The 15134-nt window shown below is 40.6% G+C and overlaps 1 protein-coding gene and 1 non-coding gene across 4 annotated transcripts in view; both read left to right on the top strand.

Moving 5' to 3' along the window:
- The window catches only part of KIF13B (kinesin family member 13B), a 205515-nt gene that overhangs the window by 38479 nt on the left and 151902 nt on the right, over positions 1-15134 (top strand). The window lies entirely within an intron of this gene.
- TRNAT-CGU (transfer RNA threonine (anticodon CGU)) lies at positions 11592-11664 on the top strand. Its single transcript has one exon. It is a non-coding gene; the product is annotated as a tRNA-Thr (tRNA).

The raw sequence follows: 15134 nt of genomic DNA, 5'->3' as shown, positions 1-15134 counted from the left end.
ACAAAAAGACTTTAAGAATGATTTGCATCAATAACATCTTAAAAAAAAAAAAAAGAAGAAGGAACTCCTCTGGGTGTTAGACTGCCAGGGTAGGTCTGTTCTCCATAAGGTGGGTTGTGTGACACTCCTGTGTCTACCAGGATATTTAAAGGAAACAGAAAAGGCAGGAAAAGAGTATGTATTTTAAAAAAAAGTGTATATTTCTGTACATGGATAACCAAATGACTTTCCTGTACATCTGAAACTAACACAACATTGTAAATCAACTGTATTTCAAAAAATTTTAAAATTGATCTGAAAAAAGCAAGAAATCTTCAACAAAGCAAATATCTGGTTACTGTCAACAAGGTGGGCTTGCTTGATTATAAATTTATATGTCAAAAACTTTAATAAAGTTTAAAAATATTCCTAGGTAAAAAGATAATTGTCAAGATTTCACACATCAGCAGAAAGTAGTCACTGTGAGGGAAAAAAGGAATGCAAGACTAATTTTATTTTTATTTTTACTCAAAAGTACAGTAATTCAGATACCTGTCAGTTTTTATGTAGCTGGCAGGTCTTTGGAAGTTGACTTTGTAATCCTAAGCAGTTTTTACTGGAGGTCGTTGTTTTGCAAACTGGGATTTTTATAGCAGTTTTATGCAATAGTTCACATATATCTAAGTCTGCATTAAAGCAGATCTTTTTCTCTTTGTTTTTTAGATGAAATGAACACTCAAATAATTATTGTTATGTAAAAATTTATTTTTTTATTGAAGAGTAGTTGAATTACTATATGTTAATTACTGCCATACAGCAAAATGACTCAGTTATATATGTGTGTGTGTACACACATTCTTTTTCATATTCTTTTCCATTATGGCGTATGACAGGAGATATATATATATAGACACACACACTGTGCTATACAGTAGAACCTTGTTTATCCATTTGAACATTTTAAAAAATAAATTTTACCCTATGAAATGAAAACCACCGTGAGAATCGGTACATAGTAGCTCATAATTGCACTTTATTGTTTTGTCAGACTTAATATGTTCCTCTATGTAGAAAACTGGGCGACTTGATGTTTTGGTCACGTGTCACAGACTTCCTTGCTCAACTTTATTCTCATCAGATGTTACCACAACAGAAACCCCATATGTAAGCAAGATCTTGGTTCAGTTTTTACTTCCATTTAGTCACTAGTCTAGTCAGCCTCCCTTGCAACCTGCTGTATTCTTCAGGGGCTTGGAAACTGCCATGTAATGGGAGGAACCAGACATTGAGTATACATTTGGTACAGTATCGCATGAGTCATTCTAATTAAGTTATGGAAGTGGTACAGGAAAACCCTATTGTATGAATGTCCTTTCTCTGAAAGTTAGATTTAATAGGACTGGGCACACGTGCTCGTGTTTTTATCTGCTCATATCAGGAAGGATGCTTAAAAGTAGGGTGTTGGGACAGAGACTGGTTGGGTCAGACCTTGGCACTGAACTTGGACTTTGTGCCTTGCCATTTCCATAGGCTTTCCTTAAGTTCTCTGACATTGGTTTCATCTTTACCCTCTGTATCAGACACCTCTTCTATGCCGCTTCGGAACCTCTTGGCCTCACTCTCCCCAGAGCCTCTAATCACTCTACACCCCTGGCTGCTGCCAGCTCAAGCTGGACCCAGACCAGCTTGGCAAGGACACAACCTGACGCCTCCTGCCTCAGTCCCCTGGCCCCTCTTCCCTGGGGCCGCAATCCATGACAAGCCGGAGGCTTTGGTCTCTGAGGAATCCGCGCTAAGAACATCCTTTTTATGTGTCCTTGGTCTGTATACTAAACGAGTTCTCTGTATTACATTACGGTTGGTCTATTGTATTTTAAGCTGACTCTGAATTTAAAAATTAGGAACAGGTTAGGTCTGTTCTTCACAGTGGGGATTAATTTTTAAATCTGTCCGCCTCAGAAGCATCAAATAGGATCTAGGACTGCGGTGCTCTCAGTGGGATTAGCTGTCGTCACTGCTTGTAAGGGTAAGAGAAGGCAAGAGTTGGCTGAAGGGCATTAGAGGAGAACGACTCAGGCTAAGGTTTGCATTCTGGATTTCCCATTACCAGTGGTGTGCCTTCGGGAGTTTTCATGACTTCCCTGAGCTTCAGTTTCCTTCTCTGTAAAATCGAGGTGAGGACACCATTATATGGATCTTGTCAGATCGATGTTGGCGTAAATGAGTTATTTATGTTGAATGCCTGTTACATGGTTAGGTACTTAGTAGGTGGTAAGTGCTATTATTCCTTGATTTGTTTGTTCTGATCATTTTTCATTATAAAAATTTTATTCGTTGAAATCCATCATATTTAAGTAATTTTTTCACAGGCAACATTGGTCCATACTTATTGGCCAGGTTAGACTAATAACCATGCCCTCCTCCAGGGGATCTTCCAACCCAGTGGTCGAACCCAGGTCTCCCACATTGCAGGCGGATTCTTTATCATCTGAGCCACCAGGGAAGCCCAGGCTAACAACAGCAATAACAAATCATGCCCTTTTGCTTCTTAACTGGCAGTGATAATTGGCCGTTATCTTAGGTGACTTAAGCTATAACTGTAAGTGTGGTTTATTAACCCTCCAGATAGCAAGTACAAGATGTTTATTTCAGGCATTGTGGGTTTCCTCTAAAGAGCATCAATTTGCATAATATTGCTCAGAGTTGGTTTCCTTGTTCTGAGCAAAGAGCTATTATTATCATAGTCAAAGCAACTTGGTGGTCAAGGTCTTTGAACACTTAGAAGGTGTAAATAATGCAGAGACAGCTAGGATAGTGTTCTTGGAAGTACAAGAAGTGAACAGAGAGTTTAGTTCTGGGATCTTCTCATTGATGATAAATAGCATTTGTAGGCATTATTATTTCTTACAGTGTGTTGGATCCTTTGCCAGTGGTTTTACCTACAAGTTCAGTAAAAGCACTTAAAACAGAAAATATAGGCACCATGATTATCTCAGATTTTTCAGAAGAGGAATGAGGCAGGAAGTTGTTATATCACATAGTAAGCGGCAGAACTAGGACTTGAACTCAGGTCTGCATGAGCTCATCTCTCCAAAGCCACCTGTACTCACTGCTTCTTACTGTTTTGTGGGATTTCACAGAAGAGTCTCTTCTTGATCTTCAGATGTTTGAAAAATGTAATTGCTTTTAGAAAAGTAAAAAAAAAAAAAGAAAAATATAGTTGGTAAATTCAGATTAGAGCAGAACTGTGGGCATTCAACAATTATTGATTGGTATCTAATATATGGTGCCCTGGCAAGTGCCTGAGAAGAGAAAGATAACTATGACCTGCTCTTTTTTTTTTTTTTTAAAGTATTTTGTTATGTTGTTCAGTCACCAGGTTCTGTCTGACTCTTTGTGACCCCTTGGACTGCAGCATGCCAGGCTTCCTTGTCCTTCACTATCTTCCAGAGTTTGCTCAAACTCATTGTCCATTGAGTTGGTGATGCCATTCAATCATCTCATCTTCTACTGCCCACTTCTCCTCTTGCCTTCAATCTTTTCCAGCATCAGGGTCTTTTCTGGTGAGTGAGCTCTTTGCATCAGGTGGCCAGAGTATTGGAACTTCAGCATCAGTCCTTCCAGTGAATATTCAGTGTTGATTTCCTTTAGGATTGACTGGTTTGATCTCTTAGCAGTCCAAGGGACTCTCAAGAGTTCTCTAGCACCACAGTTCGAAAGCATCAATTTTTTTGATGCTGAGCCTTCTTTATGGTCCCTCTCTCACATCCATACTTGACTACTGGAAAAACCATAGCTTTGACTAGATGGACCTTGGTTGGCAAGTGATGTCTCTGCCTTTCAGCATGCTGTCTGGGTTCGTCATAACTTTTCTATAAGTGTGTATACTTGGCTAAGCTGACTCTTTGTTGTGTCATGTGGGATCTGGTTCCCTGACCAGGGATTGAACCCAGGCCCCCTGCAGAAGCTGGGAGTCTTAGCCACTGGACCACCAGGGAAGTCCAGACTTGCTTTTTTTTCTTATTCTTTTAAAGGAATTACATTCTGGAGTTCGGGAAACACATACACAGCTAAGGATGTTACATTGGTTAATGCATTCAACAACTATTTGCTGAATGCCCTGTAAGTGTGTCAGTATAGTACTGACCCTTAGAAAACGATGACGCATAAAAGGAAATTTGGTCCCAGGCTTCATGGAGCGTCTTAGTCTATCACGGGTATTACAAACTGGTCTAAGACATTTGGGTCATTTATAATCAGACATTAGCAACCTCCAGTGATGAGAGCTGGGGCTTTCCCAGGTGGCACAGTGGTAAAGAATCCACCTCCCAATGCAGGAGATGTGGGGTTTGATTCACGGATCAGGAAGATCCCCCGGAGGAGAGCAAGGCAGCCAACTCTAGTATTCTCGCCTGGGAGATCCCAGGGACAGAGGAGCCTGATGGGCTAGTCTATGGGGTTGCACAGAGGCGAGCACAACTAAGGGACTGAGTGTGTGCGCACAGACACACACGCGGTATGTCAGCCATGAAGTTCTGATGAACACACACACACACATGGTATGTCAGCCATGACGATCTGACGAATGCTCTCTCTCTCACACACAGTGTGTCAGCCACGAAGTTCTGATGAACACACACACACTCACGGTATGTCAGCCATGACCATCTGACGAATGCTGTCTCTCTCACACACACAGTGTGTCAGCCACGAAGTTCTATGAACACATGCGTGCACACACACCCAGTGTGTCAGCCATGATCATCTGACAGATTCCCTCTCAAAGGTAGTAGCAGGTGCAGCCTCAGTCATACAGCCTGTTCTGTGAGCTCTGTGAAGTCACAGCTCTCAGACAGATGCCTTGCCCAAGAGCTTCCCATGAGACCAGTGGAGCAGGATTCAGGACCTTCTGTTAGAATTACGTGGCAGAGTCTGAATTCAGGTCTGCCTAGAGTCCTAAGCAGAGAACCCCAGACCAGTGGCACAAGATGCCAGGGTTGCTAGGGTCTTAAATTTTGTCTCTCAAGAATGGAGGTACCTGTGTGAGATTTCTAGTCAGCGTGCAGAGTTTTAACATGGCATATTTTACTAGTTAAAAATTATTTCTGACGTTCTGTGTGCTGATTAATGAACCCTGGAGTGTTGTTCAGAAGAAAAGATAGCCGGACCTGTTTTTGCATGAACCCATTTGGCTATCTGCTGAAGTCTGTAGACCTTTCTCAGCATAATCTTTCAAAAGCATAAAATGCAAAGGATTACAAAAGAAGCCAAATATAATGAAATGCAGTTTCCAGAGTATTTTTAAAGATGTGTAGTGCAGTAATCTGTGCTTCTTTGTTACTGTATTGACTATGAAGATCTAGTGTTGGGAGTAATTCATTTCAAAGTTGTGATGAATATAAATACAACAGTTGTAATGATAAAATAGCTGTAATGTTTGTTGGTGACAAAATCACTGCCAATTCTGTAATTTATTGCCTGTATTAATAGTTGAGGGTAATGGTTAAATTGCTGTTAGATAGTAAAACATGAAAGTGTAACTTTTTCCCCCAACCATTTTTGCAGATGCCCATTCATTCTATCAGGGTTAAGAAGCCCTACTCTAGAGAGTGCATTTTTAAAATAACTGTTTATTTTTAATTGATGGTTATAGTATTGGTTTGATTTCTGTCATACATCAGCATGAATTAACCATAGGTGTACATATGTCCCCTCCCTCTGGAGTATGCATTTTTGATTAGAATCTTCTGTCACCTGATGAAGCCTGGAGTGTATATTTGTGATTAGGATACGAAATGTCAAGAAATTACCCCTACATGTGGATTAAAACTTAACACTTGCCTTTATTGGTATTTGTTCTTTTAAAAAATCATTAGTAGGGATAATGAGACTGTACAAATAACAAATTCAGTGTGTGAAAGTTCCCTAAGAGAGAGCTATGAAGTGCTGTGGGACTTTTCAGAAGTATCTTCAAATAAAGGCAGGAGAATCTTAATAAAGGCAACATGATAAGATGATCTAGATGGACATGAATGCAGTGTCAGGAAGAAGCTGGGAGGAGGACTGAAAGTTGCAAGTACTGCAATTTATGAAGGTAGAAAAAGACATCGCAGAAAAACATGACTAGGACTTTCTTCTGTCTGGCTCAAAAATAAAGATATTTCAGATACAAAGAATAGCATGATGGTTGGCATGGACGGTGGGAGAGCCTGGAAGGTTCTTCCACACATGAGTGACATAATTGTCCAGTCATGGTTTTAAGCACTTTATACATGTTATGTAATCCTCACAGCAGTCTTATTATTTGCATTTTTTTCCGGATGGAGAAACAGGCATGGAGAGATTAAGAATCTCGCTCAGAGTCAAAACTAGGCCTTGTCTGGCTCCACTGGACTCAGAATGACTCAGTATGAGATTACACTGATGACTGTGGAGGGTAGATTAGGCAGGAATGCAAGGGGAGATTGGAAAGTCAGGTCAGAGATGATTAAAATGATGTGGCAAGAGATGCTAAAGGTGGTCTGAACACTGAGTGTTGAGAACAGATTAAAAGAGTTTTCGTCTTGGAAATCTGCACATTGATGTTTTCCAGTGAGACAACACCCACAAAATAGGAAATGAAAGTCTAGTGTTTCTGAGTGGAGATTTTCCCCAGCCAGTTTAAATATGTACTTGGCTGAATGAATGCTTGAGTTACCAGTTCTCTCCCGAGTGCAGAATATTCATTACTGGCAGGATTTTACTATAATCACCAGTTAGCATTTACAGTGAGCACCCCCGTAGCCACTTGCCTACCTAGGATCACCAGGGGAACAGTTTGCCAGTATTAAGCTTACAGGTGTAAAAGGTACCAAGGCCTTGTCAGAGCAGAGGAAACATTCAGAACCTGGCTTATTTGCTAACATTTCGAGAAAACTCAGAGAAGTGGGAGGAAAAGCTTTAGATCAAGGGCTGACTAACCACTCATTCAGGGTCTGGAGTAGGGTTGTTTCATCTTTGAGGTGAAATACAGCAAACACCCCCTCAGTCCTGACTTTGCTAAGCCCTGCAAAAGAGGTTTCTGGCAGCTTAGTGAGTTCTCCATTAAACAGATTCAAGAGGGCTCCAAAAATGTGAACTTCCATGGATAAATGACCAGGGTCCATAGTTCTCCACGTAATAGATCATCAGAGGTAGATGAGAGTTTATAAAACATAACTAATCCATGTTCAGCATTTACAGAGAGGCGGAGTCCATTGGTTCCTGGACTCAAAGCTTTCCATTGGCCGAGTCCATATTCAGCTCCTCACTGATTGGACAGACGTTCCCTAAGAGCCTGTGGGCGGGCTTCCTTCACCCACACAATCCTTCTAGCCCTTTCTTCTTCACTTTTGCAGGCCCAGGAGATATCTGTAACTTCAACTCCCTGATATTTCTGGTCAGGAATATTGTGATTTGTTTTTATTCTGCCGCAAATCAGTGAGAATTTTTGGGTTATTCAATATGAAGTGTTAACATTTTCAGCCTCATAGTCACTCAAATATGCGCTCTTATACATTCCCATTTTTTGTTTCCATATTTTTATTTTTCACTTTCTAGTTGACAGACTAATGGTGTGATTTAAGCTAAGGTTTCTTAATATAGAACTTCTGTTTAATTGTTAATTGTAGTTATCAAATTATAGGTTTCCAGGCTGGAAAATAGAAACAATTCTTTTTTATTCTTAATACTCATCCCTAGGACAAGGCATTCATTGGAAGGCAAAGTTCTTTCAAAACAGCCAAAGCAGGAAAATGGGAATATTTCCTTTTTAGGATGCAGTGGCTAAATGCACAGATAAAATTTTTATGCCATTTTCTCTCCTTGTTGAATCTTTATTGAGTAAGGTAGCTGAAATCTGCTTGTTAAACTGAAGTGTAATTGATGTCCAGTGTAGTGTTAATCTCTGCTTTGCAGCAGAGTGACTCGGTTATGCATGTGTATGCATTCTTTTAACATTTGTTCCATTATGGTTTATCCCTGTACATTGACTTATAGTTTCCTGTGCTGTACAGGAGGATCTTGTTTATCCGTTCTGTACATGATAGTTTGCACTTACTAACCCCCAAATTCCCAGTCGGTGCCTCCCCTCCTCTCCTCCCCCTGACAGTCACAAGTCTGGTTCTGTGTCGGTGAATCTGTTCCTGCTTCATAGATAGATCCATCTGTGTCATTTTAGATTCCACACACAAGTGATATCATAACGCTATGTCTTTCTCTTTCTGACTTAGTTCACTTTGTATGATAATCTCTGTGTCCATCCATGTTTCTGCACATGGCATTATTTCGTTCTTTTTTATGAGTCAGTAGTGTTCCATTGAAGGTAATAGCACCCCACTCCAGTGCTCTTGCCTGGAAAATCCCACGGGCAGAGGAGCCTGGTGGGCTGCAGTCCATGGGGTCTCGAAGAGTTGGACACGACTGAGCGACTTCACTTTCACTTTTCACTTTCATGCATGGGAGAAGGAAATGGCAACCCACTCCAGTGCTCTTGCCTGGAGAATCCCAGGGACAGCGGAGCCTGGAGGGCTGCCGTCTGTGGGGTCACACAGAGTCGTGACTTAGCAGCAGCAGCAGTGTTCCATTGTATTTATGTATCCATTCAACTGGTGATGGACATTTAGGTTGTTTCCATGTCTTGGTTGTTTTGAATAGTGCTATGACCAGAAATCTGTGGGTCAAATCATAGCTTCATGCTGCAAACATAGGAGTGCATGTATCTTTTTGAATTATAGTTTTGTCTGGATTGATGCCCAGGAGTGGAATTTCTGGATCATATGGTAGCTATTTTTAGTTTTCTGAGGAACCTCCATGCTGTTTTCCATTGCGGCTTCCCACCAGTGGTGTGGGAAGGTTCCCTTTTCTCCACATACCCTCCAGCATTTGTTATTTGTAGACTTTTCAGCGGTGTCCATTCTGACCAGCGTGAGACGGTGGTGGCGGTTCAGTCGCCAGGTCGTGTCCAGCTCTTCACGACTGCACGGACTGCAGCACACCAGGCTCCCTTGTCCATCCCCATCTCTTGGAGTTTGCTGTTCCATGTCCTTTGCATCGGCGATGCCATCCAACTATCCTGTCCTCTGTCGCCCTCTTCTCCTCTGCCTTTAGTCTTTCCCAGCAGTCAGTTCTTCACTTCAGGTGGCCAAAGCACTGGAGCTTCCGCTTCAGTCCTTCCAGTGAAGATTCAGGGTTGATTTCCTTTAGGCGTGACTGTTTGATCTCCTTGCAGTCCAAGGAGTCTCTCCAGCACCATAGTTCAAAAGCATCGATTTTTTGGCGCTCAGCTTTCTCTATAGTCCAGCTCTCACAACCATCCCTGAGTACTGGAAAGACCATATCCTTGACTGTATATAGACCTTTGTCGGCAAAGTGATGTGTTTGCTTTTTAACACACTGTCTAGGTTTGTCATAGCTTTTCCTGCATTTCTCTAATAATTAGCAAATTGAGCATCCTCAGAGTTTAGTATGGGGGGGTTCTGTAACCCCACATGTACCAAGGGATGCACTCTTCTGTTCCATTAAATATGTAGGAAAAGTCACATCTTGATTTTAAAAGGTTAATGGACTTTTTTCTCATTCTTATGTAAGTATTAAAAGAAAGCTTAATATACCGATTTAATATACATGTTAATCCACGAATACCATTTCTTCATCATACTCCTTGTTTTGTAAATAATTTCTAGTTTTAGTTACACATTAAATTTTATTATTACAGATCAATTAATGAGAAGCAATGTATTGATCCATCTTTTATCTGTTTTAAATTACTAGATGTATATAATTTAAATACTTGTTTAATTACTTTCAGTAATCTAGCTTACAAAATGTATTCTGTAATATAGGCCTCCTTGAAATGAATGCTAACACTTTTATTAGAATTTAAAAATGAAGTCAGGTTGTTTTGTATGGAAAATATGTTTGACTTACCTGATTAATCTGATAATAAAATAATCAAGATTTGATAAGAAATGTAAGATACTGGTTTAATAATTAAGTCCCATTCTAGTTATAGTGCAAACTTTTCCATAAATTGAATCAGCTAAATGTGTAGCTTCAGTGTTTTGGTGACAATATATTGAAAGCACATTGTAAGATGAAAAAATTTTGCCAAATAATATTCTTTTGTCAGAGGTATAATGAAGTTAACAAGATTTTATTTGTTTCAATCCTTTCTGAGTTTCAGAGGTTAAGCGAAGTTCCGATAAGTAAAACAATAGCAGGTGTGATTAACTTGAGAGGTTATGGTAAAGTCTTTGGCCTCTGTCCAAGAAACTGAGAAAATGAATGCTCTGTGACCTGGGCTACAGTTCCTTTTGCCAGTCGGGTAGTTTCCAGTTTTTGCTTTCAGGAGACCTAATTGATTCATTAGCTTATAGATCCTGAAAAATAATGTTTGATATGAGATCATTCTGTGTTTTTTTTTGCTGTGTATCATGGCAGGAGTGTGAAGATTTGAGTGATGTTTCTGTAGCAAACCTCCTTCCAGTTCAGTCCTCTTCCGTATTTCAGCAGGGTTCTCCGCGCTTTGCGTCTGTGCTCAGTCTCCTCCGACTCTGACCCCATGGACTGTAGCCCACCAGGCTCCTCTGTCTGTGGGGTTTCCCAGGCAAAAATGCCGTTTCCTACTGCAGGGGATCTTCGACCCAGCAAGCAAACCCGCGTCTCTTGTTTTCTCCTGCATTGGCAGGCAGCTTCTTTAACCACTGGCGCCATCTGGGAAGCCCTTTCAGTGCTTTACTTCTGTACAAAAGAAAGGAGGAGTACCATTAATGCTCAATGCCAACTCATTTCAGTAGTAGGTCCCATGGACTTGTTTCATTGTAAGATGCTTTTCCATTACAGTTTTTACTTTATTGTGTTTATCAAAATTTGTAATATATTTATTTTGCTCTAGTCAATTATGTGTTACTAATAATTGTATTGATAGCTCAATGCAGAAGAAGAGTAACCAGAGAAATTTAAAGTTTTAATTTATATAGATATTTTTGCAGAAACGCATGATAGAGGGTTAACAGAAGACTTTACATTAGGATAAAATGTTTTGTGCAAACTATCAGTAGAATGGAATTTGGAGACCAAGTGTTTCTTTTTCATTGCCTTCAAATTTTCAAGTCAGTTCAGATGTTGGGTAGATGACTTCACATCACTGGGTGACTTGATGGGAAAGAAGTAAAGTTCTGAAATTATTGGCTATTAAAGAAAAGAGTTTTTTCATTTAAAAAACAGTGGATTGTATCAACAATAAAATATCATTATTTAAATTTATATAAATTTATGGTACTTGGATTCCAGTGGATAAATTTAGGAAATTCTATTTAAAAATAAAAAATTCAGGATTTCTTTGCAACTATTTAAACCCATTTTTGAATGACTTTATATGCCAATTTAAATGTATGAGAAGTTTCTTTTGGGGGGTGCATGATCAAAAAAAATCTTGAAGACTATTCCAGGTATGTGGATACCTAGTTTATTAATCTTAGGCACATATTCATTGACTCCCTGAAGAAGATTTTAGCTTAAGATGTACCAGCTTTTTACCTCTTCTCCTACTGTTTGATTTTTATATTTAATTTCTTCTACCACCGTTTCAGGCTGCCTGGCTAGCTCAATTGGTAGAGCATGGGACTCGTAATCCCAGGGTCATGGGTTCGAGCCCCACCTTGGGCGTATGCCCAAAGAATCTGCCTGCAATGCAGGAGACCTGGGTTCAGTCCTTGGGTCGGGAGGATCCCCTGAAGAAGGAAATGGCTATTTCCTTCAGTATTTCAGGAAATACTTAAGGAGTGAAGTATTTCCTTCACTCCAGTATTCTTGCCTGACAAACTGCATGGACAGAGGAGCCTGGTGGGCTACAGTCCATGGGGTTGCAAAGAGTTGGACACGACTGAGTGACTAACACTTTCACCCTTTCATAGTCATTTCTGTGGTGTTTTTACAGAATCTATTAACTTGTACTTTGACTGTTGTCTCTTCATTCCTTGTTTACCAAGAAGAGATCCTGCCCTTCCCCCTTTCTGTGTCCTCTTATAGCCCACTTGCTTTATCCATAAGTTGACATTATTATATACATATATATGTGTGTATCCATCCTTCCATCCATCTACTCTTTCACTGGCTTCTCTGCCCATCCATCCATCCGTCTATCCCTCTGTCTCAGTGCTAGACCAAATGATATGTTAGATTTCCTGTCCTTCTCTGGGATTGTTATCACAACTGGTTCATAGGCTATTTGATGGAGTTGTTCTAGCATAAAATTAAAACAAATTTCTCTTTTTCTTAAATTCAGTCAATTGCATCAGATTGTACCACATTTTAAACCACGGCTCACTTGAAGCTTTTTATTTTTCCTGCGGTTTTGTTTACTTTTTAACTCTGTCTTTGGTGATTTAGTTGCTAAGTTGTGTCAGTTCTTGTGATCCCATGGACTGTAGCCCGCTAGGCTCCTCTGTCTGTGGAGTGAGTTGCCATTTCCTTCTCCAGGGGATCTTCTGACCTAGGGATCAAACCCAGGTCTCCTGCATTGCAGGTGGATTCTTTTACCCCTGAGCCACCGGGGAAGCCCCAATTCTGTCTTCAACATATTCTTAAATTTCTCCCCTTCAGATCCTTAGCTATCTGATTCTATTAATTTCCTCCAAAGGTCTTTGTCTCTGAGCCTTCTGTCTTAGTCACTCTCTAGATAACCTGAAATTCAGTGGGGAAGAATGAACATTTTCAGGCTCTTTAACATTTTTAGATCATGGTTTCTTAAGGAAACGGAAGTTTAGAGTCTAATGTGAAACAGTAAAGGAAGGGCAAACGTTGACTGACAGTCTGCATAGGAAAAGTAGTGTCTGGAGATGTGAGGAGAGGTCTCACTTGAAAAGTGAGAGTGGAGTCGCTCAGTCATGTCCGACTCCTGGCGACACTGTGGACTGTAGCCCGCCGGGCTCCTCCGTCCAGGATTTTCCAGGCAAGAGTACTGGAGTGGGGTTGCCAGTTCCTTCTCCAGGGGATCTTCCTGACCCCAGGATTGAACTCAGATCTCCTGCATTGCAGACAGGCTCTTTACCATCTGAGCCACCAGGGAATCCCTGGAGAGGGATTATTCATCAGGAGAGATTTTATTTTAGGTAGGATGTAGTGATGGTTAACCTAACTCCTAGTCTGTCATTTCAGTGGACATTCATTGGATGCGTACAATCTGGAAGGGCTAAATTTAAGCATTGAGACGCAAAGATGAAGGGGCTGGGGTGGAGGCCGGGGTGGAGGCCTCCGGCTACTGGTGTACCTGTAAACAGCTCATACAGTGTAGTGCCTTTTATAAGGAAGCATATTCAAGGAATTCTGGGAACCTTGTGTTTTCATCTTTAATTTCTGTAATTCTCTTATGCCTTCCGATAAGCATGATACAACTGTGCTCATAATGTCCCAAGACACAAGGGTGTTTTAGATAGGAAACAGGTTTCTGAACATCAATGGGGACTCAGTTGTTACCCATAAGAGAGAGGGAATAGGAAGAGATGGTATAAAAAATGCCACCAAAGTTTACCATCTAGTTTTAATGAATGATAGATTCGAATAATATAGCAAAGTACGATGAACTGTCTTGGGGGAATGTGTCTTGACAGCCCTCCGCCCTGTGGGGGGAAAATCATACTATTGCAGGTAAATTTTTGATAGATGGAAGATCTTAAAACTAGGCACTGTCAGTGCCTTATCGCCCCTGGACCAGCTCTTACTCTGCAGTTATTTCCAAACTAGTTCACCGAGGAGAAGAATAAGACCTTTGCACCATCTTGCCTCCGTAGCCAAAAGGCATTCATCATCTCCTACTTTTGAGATCTCTCTGTTGAGATTTTAGGAAATCCATACACAATATCCCCTCTTCACTTGGTACTTATTCTGTGCCAGGTCCTGTTCTAATCCCCATAGCGATCCCTGACATCAGTTCTCTTATTGTCTGCATTTTACAGATAAGGGAAACTGGAGCACAGACTGGTTGGCTAAGTTTCTCAAGTCACATAGTAAATGGTGCAGTCGGGATTCAAAATCGAGCAATTTGATTCCCGAGCCCAGTCTCTTTACCACTGTAAACTATGAAAGGTATGAAGAAATACTGACTTAAACTTGCAGAATGCTTAAAAATTTTTGGCAGTTTCAGCAGTTCTCCACAAGCACATTTCTGAGGCAGGTCTCTTTCAGCTCTCTTCCCAGAGAGAAGTACCGATTAATCTTTGGACATATTGTCTGGTATTGCTGACACACTTGCGTATGTAGGTGAGTGTACAAAGCGAATGTGCAGGCATCCCTGCTGTGCACAGTACCTGTTACTGTTGTGTGCACAGTGAATTTTAAACTTCAGTTCGTATCCTCATTTACTGTTTTATTTCCAAGAGTCTAAATTTGCATTCAGAAGCTTCCAGCGCTTTTTTCTTTGTCCTTCAAATTAATGCATTCTAAGATTGCTGCTGCTTTCTTTAAGACAATTTAGTTCAGTAAACACCCTAAATTCTGAAGCCATACTGCTTCTTAAGAGTTAGTTGGTTATATCTTGGAATATGAGATAACCAAAGGATATAGCTGTTTTCTTCCCTAAGCCATTTCCCATGTTGTGAGTCATCCTTCTACCCCACTCTGTGTTGTACAAAAAGTGCTGTATTTTGCCTGTTTGTTAGGTAGGCTTGACAAGTCTTCTCTCCCTGCACCCCCTTGCAAATGTACAACTCAGTCTCCTGGGACTACAACATACTCCGTAAGGTTTGTTTGCCTCTTCAGGAAACCAGACTTCATGAAGGAGAGAAGGACAGAAACAAAGCCTTGAAAAAATAATGCGGAGAAGTTTGAGCCGTGAAAGAAGGTTCAGGATTGATCTCACGTGACCTACATGTTTTTGGTTGTGTCACTTCAGCAGAGTATTGCTTCTGTCTTGGTTTGAATCTTTAATATTTAATTGTTGACTTGAGCAAGCAGCTTGATCTTGCTGAGCCTCAGTTTCCTCACTTGTAGAATGAGGATAATGGAATCTATTCTTTAGGGTTGTTGTGGAGATTAAAGAAAATAATACATGGAATGCAGTGTGGACCTGATAAGAGCACAAAGCTGTATTGAATCTAGATCTGAACCCACGTCTGTCTAGTTCCCAAGCCATGTTTTTT

The sequence above is a fragment of the Ovis aries genome, chromosome 2 (assembly GCF_016772045.2).
Source record: "Ovis aries strain OAR_USU_Benz2616 breed Rambouillet chromosome 2, ARS-UI_Ramb_v3.0, whole genome shotgun sequence".
Lineage (NCBI taxonomy): Eukaryota > Metazoa > Chordata > Mammalia > Artiodactyla > Bovidae > Ovis > Ovis aries.
This window is presented reverse-complemented; position numbering and strand designations above follow the sequence as displayed.